A 12,261-nucleotide genomic window follows, 5' to 3' on the forward strand; every position below is an offset into this window, starting at 1 on the left:
ATAGTGTAAGGAGCCTCTGGGACAGCTTCAGGCGTACCAACATCAGAATTATAGGGGTGCCAGAAGATGAGAGAGAGCAAGATATTGAAAACCTATTTGAAGAAATAATGACAGAAAACTTCCCCCACCTGGTGAAAGAAATGGACTTACAGGTCCAAGAAGCGTGGAGAACCCCAAACAAAAGGAATCCAAAGAGGACCACACCAAGACACATCATAATTAAAATGCCAAGAGCAAAAGATAAAGAGAGAATCTTAAAAACAGCAAGAGAAAGAAACTCAGTTAACTACAAGGGAATACCCATACGACTGTCAGCTGATTTCTCAACAGAAACTTTGCAGGCCAGAAGGGAGTGGCAAGAAATATTCAAAGTGATGAATACCAAGAACCTACAACCAAGATTACTTTATCCAGCAAAGCTATCATTCAGAATTGAAGGTCAGATAAAGAGCTTCACAGATAAGGAAAAGCTAAAGGAGTTCATCACCACCAAACCAGGATTATATGAAATGCTGAAAGGTATCCTTTAAGAAGAGGAAGAGGAAGAAAAAGGTAAAGATACAAATTATGAACAACAAATATGCATCTATCAACAAGTGAATCATGAAATCAAGTGAATAAATAATCTGATGAACAGAATGAACTGGTGATTATAATAGAATCAGGGACATAGAAAGGGAATGGACTGACTATTCTTGGGGGGGGGAGAGGGGTGTGGGAGATTCGGGAAGAGACTGGACAAAAATCGTGCACCTATGGATAAGGACAGTGGGTGGGGAGTGAGGGCAGCGGGTGGGGCGGGAACTGGGAGGAGGGGAGTTATGGGGGGGAAGAAAAGAGGAACAAATGTAATAATCTGAACAATAAAGATTTAATTTTAAAAAAAAAGAAACTCCTCTGGCTTTACCTTTCCATAAAGTTTTTACTTTTAAACCATGTAAATGCTGTACATATTCAAAAATAAACTAAATCCAGTTGGATCAAAAACTCAATACAACAGAAAAAAATGAATCTAACTGCATACAAAACTGATTAAATAGCAATGCAGAAAAAAAATAATTCAAGTAACTTTAAACACTGCTCTAACTGGACATCCTTAGTGTGATATAATCTAAGGATAAAAATACTTGCAAAGAAGCCCTGAAACCAGCTTAATGAGTTTGTTATTGGTAGTGTTATTATGGTGGGAATGCTGCACCTATTGTGCATATTGTGCTAAAGGTAGTGATGCTTTTCAGGAAACAGGATTCTTGCCATGGAAAATGTGAGATGTAATGTGTAATGGGAGCCTTACGATGTTCCCGTTGTAATTGGAAGTGTGAATAAACATCCACCACTCATCGTTATCGCTGTTCACTGGAAAAGCCTAGAAGCAATGACACTCCAGCAGCAAAAGCACATCTACTGCCCAAATGCTGCTTCCCACACGTCGTCCCCACAGCACTCTGTAACAAGAACGGCTCCTTGGAGAAGGAGCTGACTACTGGTTGGGAGTAGGAAAAGTGCAATCTGAGTATCTTTTTATGCCAGAACTAAGGAAGTGCTCAACAACTAATGGGTACACATGAAAAGGACAGAAGTTTCCGATTAAAGGGTTCTCCCATTGGCGAAATGAGAAACAATTTGAACATCAAAACGAATAATGATGGGAATAGATTAAAGCCCATTGAATAAAATACCAACTCATGGCCCTAACTGGTTTGGCTCAGTGGACAGAGCATTCAACTCCAGTCAAGGTCATGAACCTTGATTGCGGGCACATCCCCAATAGGGTGTATGCAGGAGGCACCTGATTGATGTTTTTCTCTCTCATTGATATTTCTAATGCTCTATCCCTCTCCGTTCCTCTCTGTATAAAATCAATAAAATATATTAAAAGAAATACCAACCCATGAGTCCAAATTGGAACCAAAAATGCACGATGGCTGGAAGAGGGGATTCCACTCCAAAATATGCCAGCTAATAAATATAGAAGAAATGACAGAATTGCAACTACAGATGAAATAGTTGATGCAGACAAGAAGCATCAATGAAACAAGAGATAACCATGGCCTCAAGGTATCACCATTCATATTACTTACAAACTGCAAAAGGACAAAAGGTACTTTACAATGGGAAGACCTGATGGAAACCACTTTCACGAAGGGATCAAACTAGGCATCACCAATAATGGAACTAGCTGATATCATGTGCCTTCTGATGATGCAAAAGAAAATTGATGACATCACCTATGCAGCATTTTGGCTCAATACATTTAACCTGAATCTCTAATGAGGAAACAATCACTGAAATCCAGATTATGGGACAGTCTACAAGGCAACTAAAGATACAAATTATTGGTGGAATGTTTTGCTAAAAGGGGAATGTAATCCATGATCTTCGTTGGAACTTATGTGGGGGAAACACAGCTATAAAGAAAATTTTGAAGAGATTTGGGAAATTTGACCATAGGCTATATTATATTGACAATGTTATTGTATCAGTAAGTTCCTGGAGTATAATAATTTTATTAGAATTTGCTTTTTTCAAAGGGGATGCATGCCAGAATACTAATAGTATCATAATATAAATCTGAGTTTACTCCAAAATGATTCAGACCTGTGTGTGTGTGTGTGTGTGTGTGTGTGTGTGAGAGAGAGAGAGAGAGAGAGAGAGAGAGAGAGAGAGAGAGAGAGAGACTGGAAAAGAACTAGAGAACACCAATATGGCAAAATACTTTAGCAATTTGGTGAATGTAAGTTGAAGAATAATAGGTGCTCATTGTACTGTTCTTTCAACTTTTCTATAGGTTTGGCATTTTCTCAAATCAAATTTGGGAGAGAAATTAAAATCTACTAGTCATCAAAAGACATCAATAGGTGAGTAAAAACTGGTAAACTACAGCATGAAAAAAGGGCAATGTCACCATAAAATCAACAAAGGCTTCACATCTAAAATATATAACACTTTCCTGCATATCAAGAAAAAAGACAAATAGAAAAATTGGATAAGAAGACACTTGTGAAGAATTCATAAAAGAGGATATACTAATGGTCCATAAACACTTAAAAAGTGTGGCTCAGCCTCACTAGGGATTAGGGAAGTGGAAATGAGAGCCACAAAAATGTATCCTACACTCACCATAATGGCTGAAATTTAAAAGGTTTACAATGAAAAATGTGGCAAGGGTGTGGAACAATAGAAGTTTTCTTATACTACTAGTGGGAGTGTAAAACAAAACAGCCACTTTGGAAAACAATTTGGTATTATCTACTTTATGATCCTTTCCTAGCTATGCGCCTACCAAAAATGCATGTTCACTTACAGCAGCAGACACACATGCCTGTTCATAGTGCCATTATCATAATAGCCCCAAACTGTGAGTCAAATTTCCATCATCATCATAACAGATAAATAAGTTGTGATATATTTATATATCATTCATCTGATGGAATCGTCTACAGCAATGAAAATGAACAAATGACAATCTTATGTAATAATATGTATAAATCTAACAAATGTAAAATGAATGAAAAAAAAACCATACACAAAATAACACAAACTTCATTACTGCATCTATAAAAAGCTCACAGCAGGCATATATAGACTACTGTGTTTAGGGATGTAAACTTAGGTAGTAAAACTTTCAAGAAAGGCAAGGGAGTGATTGTTATAAAGTTTTCATGGGCTATGCTGGGAGGGAATTGTGACTAGGAAGGATCACAATAGGGAATTCCAGGGTTCTGGTGATGTCAATTTTTTACCTAGATCAGGGGTCCTCAAACTTTTTAAACAGGGGGCCAGTTCACTGTCCCTCAGACCGTTGGAGGGCCGGACTATAGTTTTAAAAAAAACTATGGACAAATTCCTATGCACACAGCGGCGGCAAAAACACCCGGCGGGCCGGATAAATGTTTTCGGTGGGCCGCATGTGGCCCGCGGGCCGTAGTTTGAGGACCCCTGACCTAGATGGTGGTAACACTGATACCTTCTTTGTGATAAATCATTGAGGTCTACACAATTGGCTCATGTATGTTTTTCAATGTTTATTTAACAACAAAAATATATATTTTTAATTTTTATCCTCCTCTGAATATATGTTTATTTAGAGAAAAAGAAGGGAGAGATAGAAACATCAATGTGAGAGAGAAACATCCATCAGGTGCCTCCTGTATATAAACCCCAACCTAGGAGTGAATCCCCAACCTAGGTATGTGCCCTAAATGGGAATCAAACCCACACCTTCTGGTGTACAGGATGATGCTCCAACCAACTGAGCCACCCAGCCAGGGCAGCAGTTACTTTTTTACATGACAGATACAGAAAAGAAAAACATCGAGATGAATTAAACACCTCAGTAGAAAGATTTCATAGTAGACTAGACACAGCTGAAAGTGAATTCGTGAATTGGAAAGTAGACTAAAGTGACTCAGAACATGGTACAGATATAGAGAGAGAGATGAAGAAAAATGTTGAGAGAGATGAAAGATAGCATGAAAAACTCCAATAGATGCTTAATGGGAATTCAAAAATAATAGAGTGAATGGGCAGAAGGTAATAGTAATAACGGCTGAGAATCTTTCAGAATTAAAGATATGAATCCTCAGATTGAAAAAGCACACCAAGAATTTCACAGGATAAAAATAAATTCATACCTAGATACATTGGAATAAGATAAAAGATCAAGGAAAGTGAGAGAATCATAAAAAGTTCAGAGAAAAAAGATGAACTACAGAGGAGATAACAGACCAACGGCAGACTTCTTGTCAGCAATAGTAGATGAGACAATGCAATAATAGCCTCCAAGTTTTGAAGGAAAATATCTATCAATCTGGAAACTTATCCTCAGCTATAACATTCAAGAGTGAAAGGCAAAATGAATACATTTTCAGATATACGAAGACATGTATTACTCATAAGCCCTCACTGAAAAAATTCTAATATATTTTCTTCACCAAGAAATAAAATAAACCTGGAAAGGAGTAGTGGGATGTGAGAAATTATGGACTAGGAATTAGTAAAAACACATGGCACCCTGAATATCTTCTGTTGGCTCTCCAAATCTTCCCTACACCCTGCTCCACTCTAAGTGTCGTGGAGGCTGCCCAGTATGGACTACATCAACTAAGTTCCCTTATTCTCTTGCTTGCAATTGAGTTTTGCCAATGAGTAGCCCCAATAGGACACTGCAGAAAGGGAGGATGGTCATGTCAGAGAGTATGGTCTCATGGTTCCTCCTGGCATGATGATCCTTGGCTTGGGAAAAAGAAACAAAGAGGACGACAGATGGAGTAACACTGATGCCCCCATAATGCATATAAATTGCTGAAAATATCTGAAAGAGAAACATATGAGGAACCTTCCCTGATTTCATGATGTTGATGAAATGCACTATGTTAATTCTCTGAGGCCACTGCTTCTCTCAAGATAACCCCGTACATACATCTCTTCTTTCAGGTTTCTACAACTGCTCCTTTCCCAAATCCCTTCAGGCCTAGCAGTGCTAAAAGTCTGGTTGTTACAAGCTCTGGCACATTAAACTGCCTCTTGTGGGTTTCTTCTTCTCTACCCATACATACTCATTAGATAAAGCTGCTTTAATTAATTTCTTTGTTAAACTCTCCTGGAATTGTCCTAATTTGAGTATGTAATCTGTTTTCTATTAGGACACTGACTAAGAAGCTGGCAAATTTAAATAAGTTATTAACTGTTATGATGTAGTAATAATCACCTAATTTGAGAGAATTTAAGTCGTGATAGAACTAAAACATTAGCCAACACAACAGAAAAGATGAGAAAGGTGAATTACAGGGCAATTAAGGGGTTGGAGACCCTTAGCTTGTTCAGAATGAATATAGAGAATTAGTGAAATTTAACCTTTGCTAGAAAAATATAGTCAGAATGAATGTTTAAAAATTTTTTAGAGTTACAAAATATATATATCTCCAGTCTTATTTGAGTTGCAAACCCTTCTCTCTATATTTTAGAATTCCTTATTTGTTACAGTTCTTCAAACTGAGTACATCTCACATTGAACTTAGTATCTGCTCTCCATTCAAACTTAATTTCTGTGGCTAGGCAGTGCTTGAGTCTTACTCCTTCTCTCTCGAACCACCCACAGCCCTTCAAGAACAGAAAATTGTACTTAGGAAATACCCCTTGAATCCATCCCTTTGCTATTCTGACACAGCCACTGTCCAACTTTATTTCTCATGTTCGAACTCACCTCCACTCTAGGCCTAAGCCTATTTCTATTCTCTCACCAACACCAATGCGCAAGTAGCACTATGAGAAAGCAGTCAGACGACACAGAAATGTCTCCTGAGACTACTGTTCAGCGGTTGAGTAATATTCGTATCTTAGCAACCAAGCCTAGAATGCCCAACTGTAACTGACCAATCAGCTCATATCTAAAGAACCTAAGGTGGAATGGAAAGCCCCTCCCCCCTATGTTGACTCCTGAGAGAAATGGCACAAAGATGTTACTCCATAAATATCTGTTGAGAGAAAAAACGAGTAAATGAACTATTTTTTCTTATTGTGAATCAAAATTATGCACAAGGAGATATATACAAATATATGTTCACAATGACATTATCCTATATAATAAAAGGGTAATATGCAAATTGACTGTAAGGGCAGAATAACCGCTGGACCAGTCACTATGAGGCGCACTGACCACCTCTTGGTCTCTTTCCCCGGCCAGCCGGCTCCCATCGCCCGATGGCCACCTGTGGCAGGTGTGGGGATAAAGAGCCAGCGGGAACAGCCTATCTCTCAGTCCCTTCCCCCAGCCATCAGACACTGATCACCTGATGGCAAAATGGGAACCGGGGGGGGGGGCGGGGGGGGGCTGCAGGCACCTGGGAAGATGGTCTTGACCACCAGCCAGGCCTAGGGACCATACCCATGCACAAATTTAGTGCGCCAGACCTCTAGTTTATCAATAAGTAAACTTCAAAATACTCGGCATTTCACAGTATATAGGTACATTTCAGTTCAAATACATGATGCAATTCATTAAAATAATTTTTAAATACTTTTTAATGACATAAGAAAATGTTCATACTACATTTTCAAAAAAGAGGTTTCATGCCCTGGCTGATGTGGCTCATTTGCTTGAGTGTTGTCTCAGACACTTCAGGTTACTGGTTTGATTCCCAGTCAGGGCACATGGTCAGGTTACGGGCTCGATTCCAGTCGGGTCGGGCGTGCGGGAGGCAGCTGATTGGTGTTTCTCTCTCATGTTCATGTTTCTCTTTCTCCCTCCCTCCCTCTCTCCCACCCTGCCTCCATTCCTGCCTCCCTCCTTCCCTTCACCCCTCCCTTCCTCTCTCTCATAAATCAATAAAAAAATATTTTTTTAAAGAGGTTACCTTTGGAGACTTCCAAAATGGCGACCAGCAGGATGGTAGGGAGGAAGAGAGTGTGAGAGCGCAAGGAAGTGATAGAGGAGTGTGTGGACGTGTGTGGTGTGTGTGTGTGAGCTAGGGACAGTTAGATTCTGCAGGTCTTCTTAGGGTCTGCTAAACCGGGCAGTCCTAGGCGGCAGAGTCCCGCTTCCTGCACGGACACTCCTGGGCGGCCAGCACAGGCACGGAGACCACGCCATCTTGGGAAACAGAGCTGCTTGAGACTACGATCCTGGCCTCAGCACCACCCAGTCTAATCTCAGAAGCATACCAGGACCCTGCAGCCACTGGGGACAGAGACCTGTGACCACAGCTACAGACCTGCGGACACCAAAAGTTCAGAAATCCCCACTGCAGATCCGTGAGTAACAGAGCCCATCCCCCCTTCCAGCAGGCTTGCAGGCAGTGCCAGAGTAACTAACTGATAGACCCACCCCTTGCCAGGGCCTCAGCGCTCCAGAAACTTTAGCCTGGAAGTGCCCGAGCACCTTGGATCTGATCCTAACCGCACTGCCAGCTTCTGAGCCCTGGGCTGGAAGCAAATGTTTGAACTCTAGGAACTGAGCCTAAGCGCACTGCCGGCTTCTGAACCCTGGGCTGGAAGCAAACACGCAAACCACAGGAACTGAGCCTACGCGCACTGCCCGCTTCTGACCCTGGGCTGGGAGCAATCGCGGGAACACCGGGAATTTGTCCCACATATCACAGGCCCAGGGACCCCGATTCTCTGGGCAGGTGGAAGCACCAAGCACCAGAGACTTGACTGTGTTTCTTTTCACCTGCGCCTGAGATCCTGATTCCCTGGGCATTCATACTAAGAGCCAGTGACTCCAATTCCTGGTGCAAGGGCACACAGGGACCCTGATTCTCAAGGCAAGGTCGCGCGAAGCAACAGAGACTCTGATACTGGATTCTGGGGAACTCTGACTCCTGGCGCACGCTAGGGGGCTCTGGTTTTCAACACGCTTTAGGGGGGTCTCTGTTTCAGCATGGTGCAGGCAGGGTCCCTGATTCTGAGGGCGCATAAGAGGACACATTGAGCGCTGACAACACTGACTCTGAGCGAGCCTGGTTCTCACCAACCCACAACAACCACACATCTTAGTGTCAGAGCTCCTCAGTGACACTAGGGTGGTGGGAGGCTCCCACTGCACACAGCCCAGGCCCACGCAACTCGACGTTTGAACCATCGGGAGATAATCAGAATGAAGAGACAAAACAACACCCAGAAAAAAGACAATGAGGAGTCACCAAGAAAGGACATTAATGAAGTTGAAGCATGCAACATAACAGAAAAAGAATTCAGAATAATGGTTGTACAATTCATTCACCGGATGGATGAGAAAATCAACAACCTATGCAAGAATCAGGAAGAAATGAAAAGTGATACAATCAAAAACACCATGGGAAGTTTCAACAGCAGACTAGAAGAAGCAGAGGACCGAATTAGTGAATTAGAAGATAAGGCGGAGAAACAAGCTCAATCTGAACAGCAACTGGAGAAAAAAATTAAAAAGCAGGAGGAGAGCCTAAGGGAGCTTCCGAACAACATGAAACGAAGTAACATATGCATAATAGGGCTGCAAGAAGGACAAGAAGAGCAGCAAGGATTAGAAAATCTATTTGAAGAAATAACGTCAAAAAACTTCCCTGATATGGGGAAGAAAGAAGTTACACAAGTACAGAGAGTCCCAGGCAAGATGAACCCCAAAAGACCCACACCAAGACACGTCATAATAACGATGGCAAATGTACAAGACAGAGAGAGAGTCTTAAAGGCTGCAAGAGAGAAACAGAGAGTTACCTATAAAGGATCCCCCATTTATCATTATCAAATGATTTCTCAACAGAAACACATCAGGCCAGAAAAGAATGGACAGAAATTTACAAAGTGATGCAAAGAAAAGGACTGAATCCAAGAATACTCTATCCAGCAAGGCGATCATTCAAATTTGAAGGGGAAATAAGAAGCTTCACAGACAAAAAAAGGCTAAGGGAGTTTATCACCACCAAGCCAGCAATACAAGAAATCCTAAAGGGACTGGTGTAAAAAAAAGAACGAAAAAGCCCAGAAAGAAAACAGCCACACAAAAAAATAGAAATGGCTACAAACAAGTACCTTTCAATAATAACGTTAAACGTAAATGGACTAAATGGTCCTATCAAAAGACATCGAGTGGCTGAATGGATAAAAAAAAAAAAACATGACCCATATATTTGCTGTCTACAAGAGACCCACCTCATTAGAAGGGACTCACACAGAATGAAAGTGAAGGGATGGAAAAATATCTTTCAGGCTAATGGAAATGAAAAAAAAGCTGGGGTAGCAATATTTATATCAGACAAAATAGACCTCAAAGTGAAGGCCATAACAAGAGATAAGAAAGGCCACTTCATAATACTAAAGGGATCAATACAACAAGAGGATATAACCCTGATAAACATATATGCACCCAATGCAGGAGGACCCACGTACATAAGAAAACTCCTGGAAGATATCAGGGGAGAGATCGACAACAATACAATCATAGTAGGGGACTTTAATACACCACTGACATCACTGGATAAATCCGCTAGACAAAAACTCAGCAAAGAAACAGCAATCCTAAATGACTCACTAGATCAGATGGACTTAATTGACATCTTCAGAACACTTCACCCCACAGCCACAAAATATACGTTCATCTCAAGTGCTCATGGGATATCTTCAAAAATAGACCACATATTGGGTCACAAACAAAGTCTCCCCAAATTCAAGACCATTGAAATCATACCAAGCATCTTCTCAGACCACAAGGCCATAATATTAGAAATAAACTACAACAAAAACAACTCAAAATACTCAAACACTTGGAAGCTGAATAGCACGTTATTAAATATTGATTGGGTTACCAATGAGATCAAAGAAGAAATAAAAAACATCCTGGAAACTAATGACAATGAAAACACAACAATCCAAAACCTTTGGGACACAATGAAAGCAGTCCTGAGAGGGAAGTTTATAGCTCTACAGGCCTATCTCAACAAACAAGAAAAAATGGTAGTAAATCAGCTAACTCTACAGCTCAAAGAATTAGAAACAGAGCAACAAGAAAAGCCCAGAGTGATCAGAAGGAAGGAGATAATAAAGATTAGAGCAGAAATAAATGACATAGAGACCAAAAAAACAATACAGAAAATCAATGAAACAAAGAGCTGGTTCTCTGAAAGGATAAACAAGATTGACAAACTCTAGCCAGGCTCACCAAGAAACAAAGAGAAAGGACCCAAATCAACAAAATCAGAAATGATAGAGGCGAAATAACAACAAATCCCAAGATATACAAATGATTGTTAATAAATACTATGGACAACTCTACTCCAACAAACTAGACAACCTGGAGGAAATGGACATATTACTAGAAAAATACAACATTCCAAAACTTGATCAGGAAGAATCTAAAAATCTCAACAGGCCAATAACTACGGAAGAAAGTGAAGCAGTCATCAAAAAGCTTCCAGGAAACAAAAGCCCAGGACTAGACGGCTTCACAGGGGAGTTTTACCAAACATTCAAGGAAGAACTAAAACCTATCCTCCTCAGACTACTACAAAAAATCCAACAGGAAGGAACACTTCCAAGCTCATTCTATGAAGCCAGCATCACCCTAATACCAAAACCAGGTAAAGAAAACACAATGAAAGAGAATTACAGGCCAATATACTCATGAACATAGATGCCAAAATCCTCAACAAAATCTTAGCAAATTGGATCCAGCAGTACATCAGAAAGATCATACACCACGACCAAGTAGGATTTATCCCAGGGATGCAAGGATGGTACAATGTCCGCAAATCAATAAACGTGATACATCACATAAACAAATTGAAAGAAAAAAACCACATAGTCATATCAATTGATGCAGAAAAAGCGTTGGACAAAATTCAACACCCATTTTTTGAAAAAACTCTCAGCAAGGTGGGAATTGAAGGATCATACCTCAACATAATAAAAGCCATATATGACAGGCCCACAGCCAACATTATACTCAATGGACAAAAACTAACACCATTTCCCCTAAGAACAGGAACAAGACAGGGATACCCACTCTCACCACTCCTGTTCAACATAGTACTGGAAGTATTAGCCATTGCAATTAGACAAGAAGAAGAAATAAAAGGCATCCAAATTGGAAAAGAAGAAGTAAAACTGTCCTTATTTGCAGATGACATGATATTATACTTAAAAAACCCTAAAGACTCCATCAATAAACTATTAGACTTAATAAACGAATTTGGCAATTTAGCAGGATACAAAATTAACGCCAAGAAATCTATGGCATTTCTATACACCAATAGTGAATGTGCAGAAAGAGAGTCTAAAAAAGCAATTCCATTTACCATCGCACCAAAATAATTAATCTACCTAGGAATAAACTTAACTAAAGATGTAAAAGACCTCTTCTCAGAAAACTACAGGACGTTGAAAAAAGATATAGAGGAAGACATAAACAGATGGAAGAACATACCATGTTCTTGGATTGGTAGAATCAACACCATTAAAATGTCCATAATGCCCAAAGCAATCTATAAATTCAACGCACTTCCCATTAAAATACCAATGGCATATTTCACAGACCTAGAACGTACTCTCCAAAAATTCATCTGGAATAAAAAAAGACCCCGAGTAGGTGCAGCGATCCTGAGAAAGAACAAAGTAGGTGGGATCTCAATACCAGATATCAAGCTGTATTACAAAGCCACTGTTCTCCAAACTGCCTGGTACTGGCACAAGAACAGACATATAGATCAATGGAATAGAATAGAGAGCCCAGAAATCAGCCCCAACCAATACGCTCAATTAATATTTGACAAAGGAGGGAAGAACATA

This window comes from Myotis nattereri, assembly GCF_964212035.1.
Source record: "Myotis nattereri genome assembly, chromosome: 2".
NCBI lineage: Eukaryota > Metazoa > Chordata > Mammalia > Chiroptera > Vespertilionidae > Myotis > Myotis nattereri.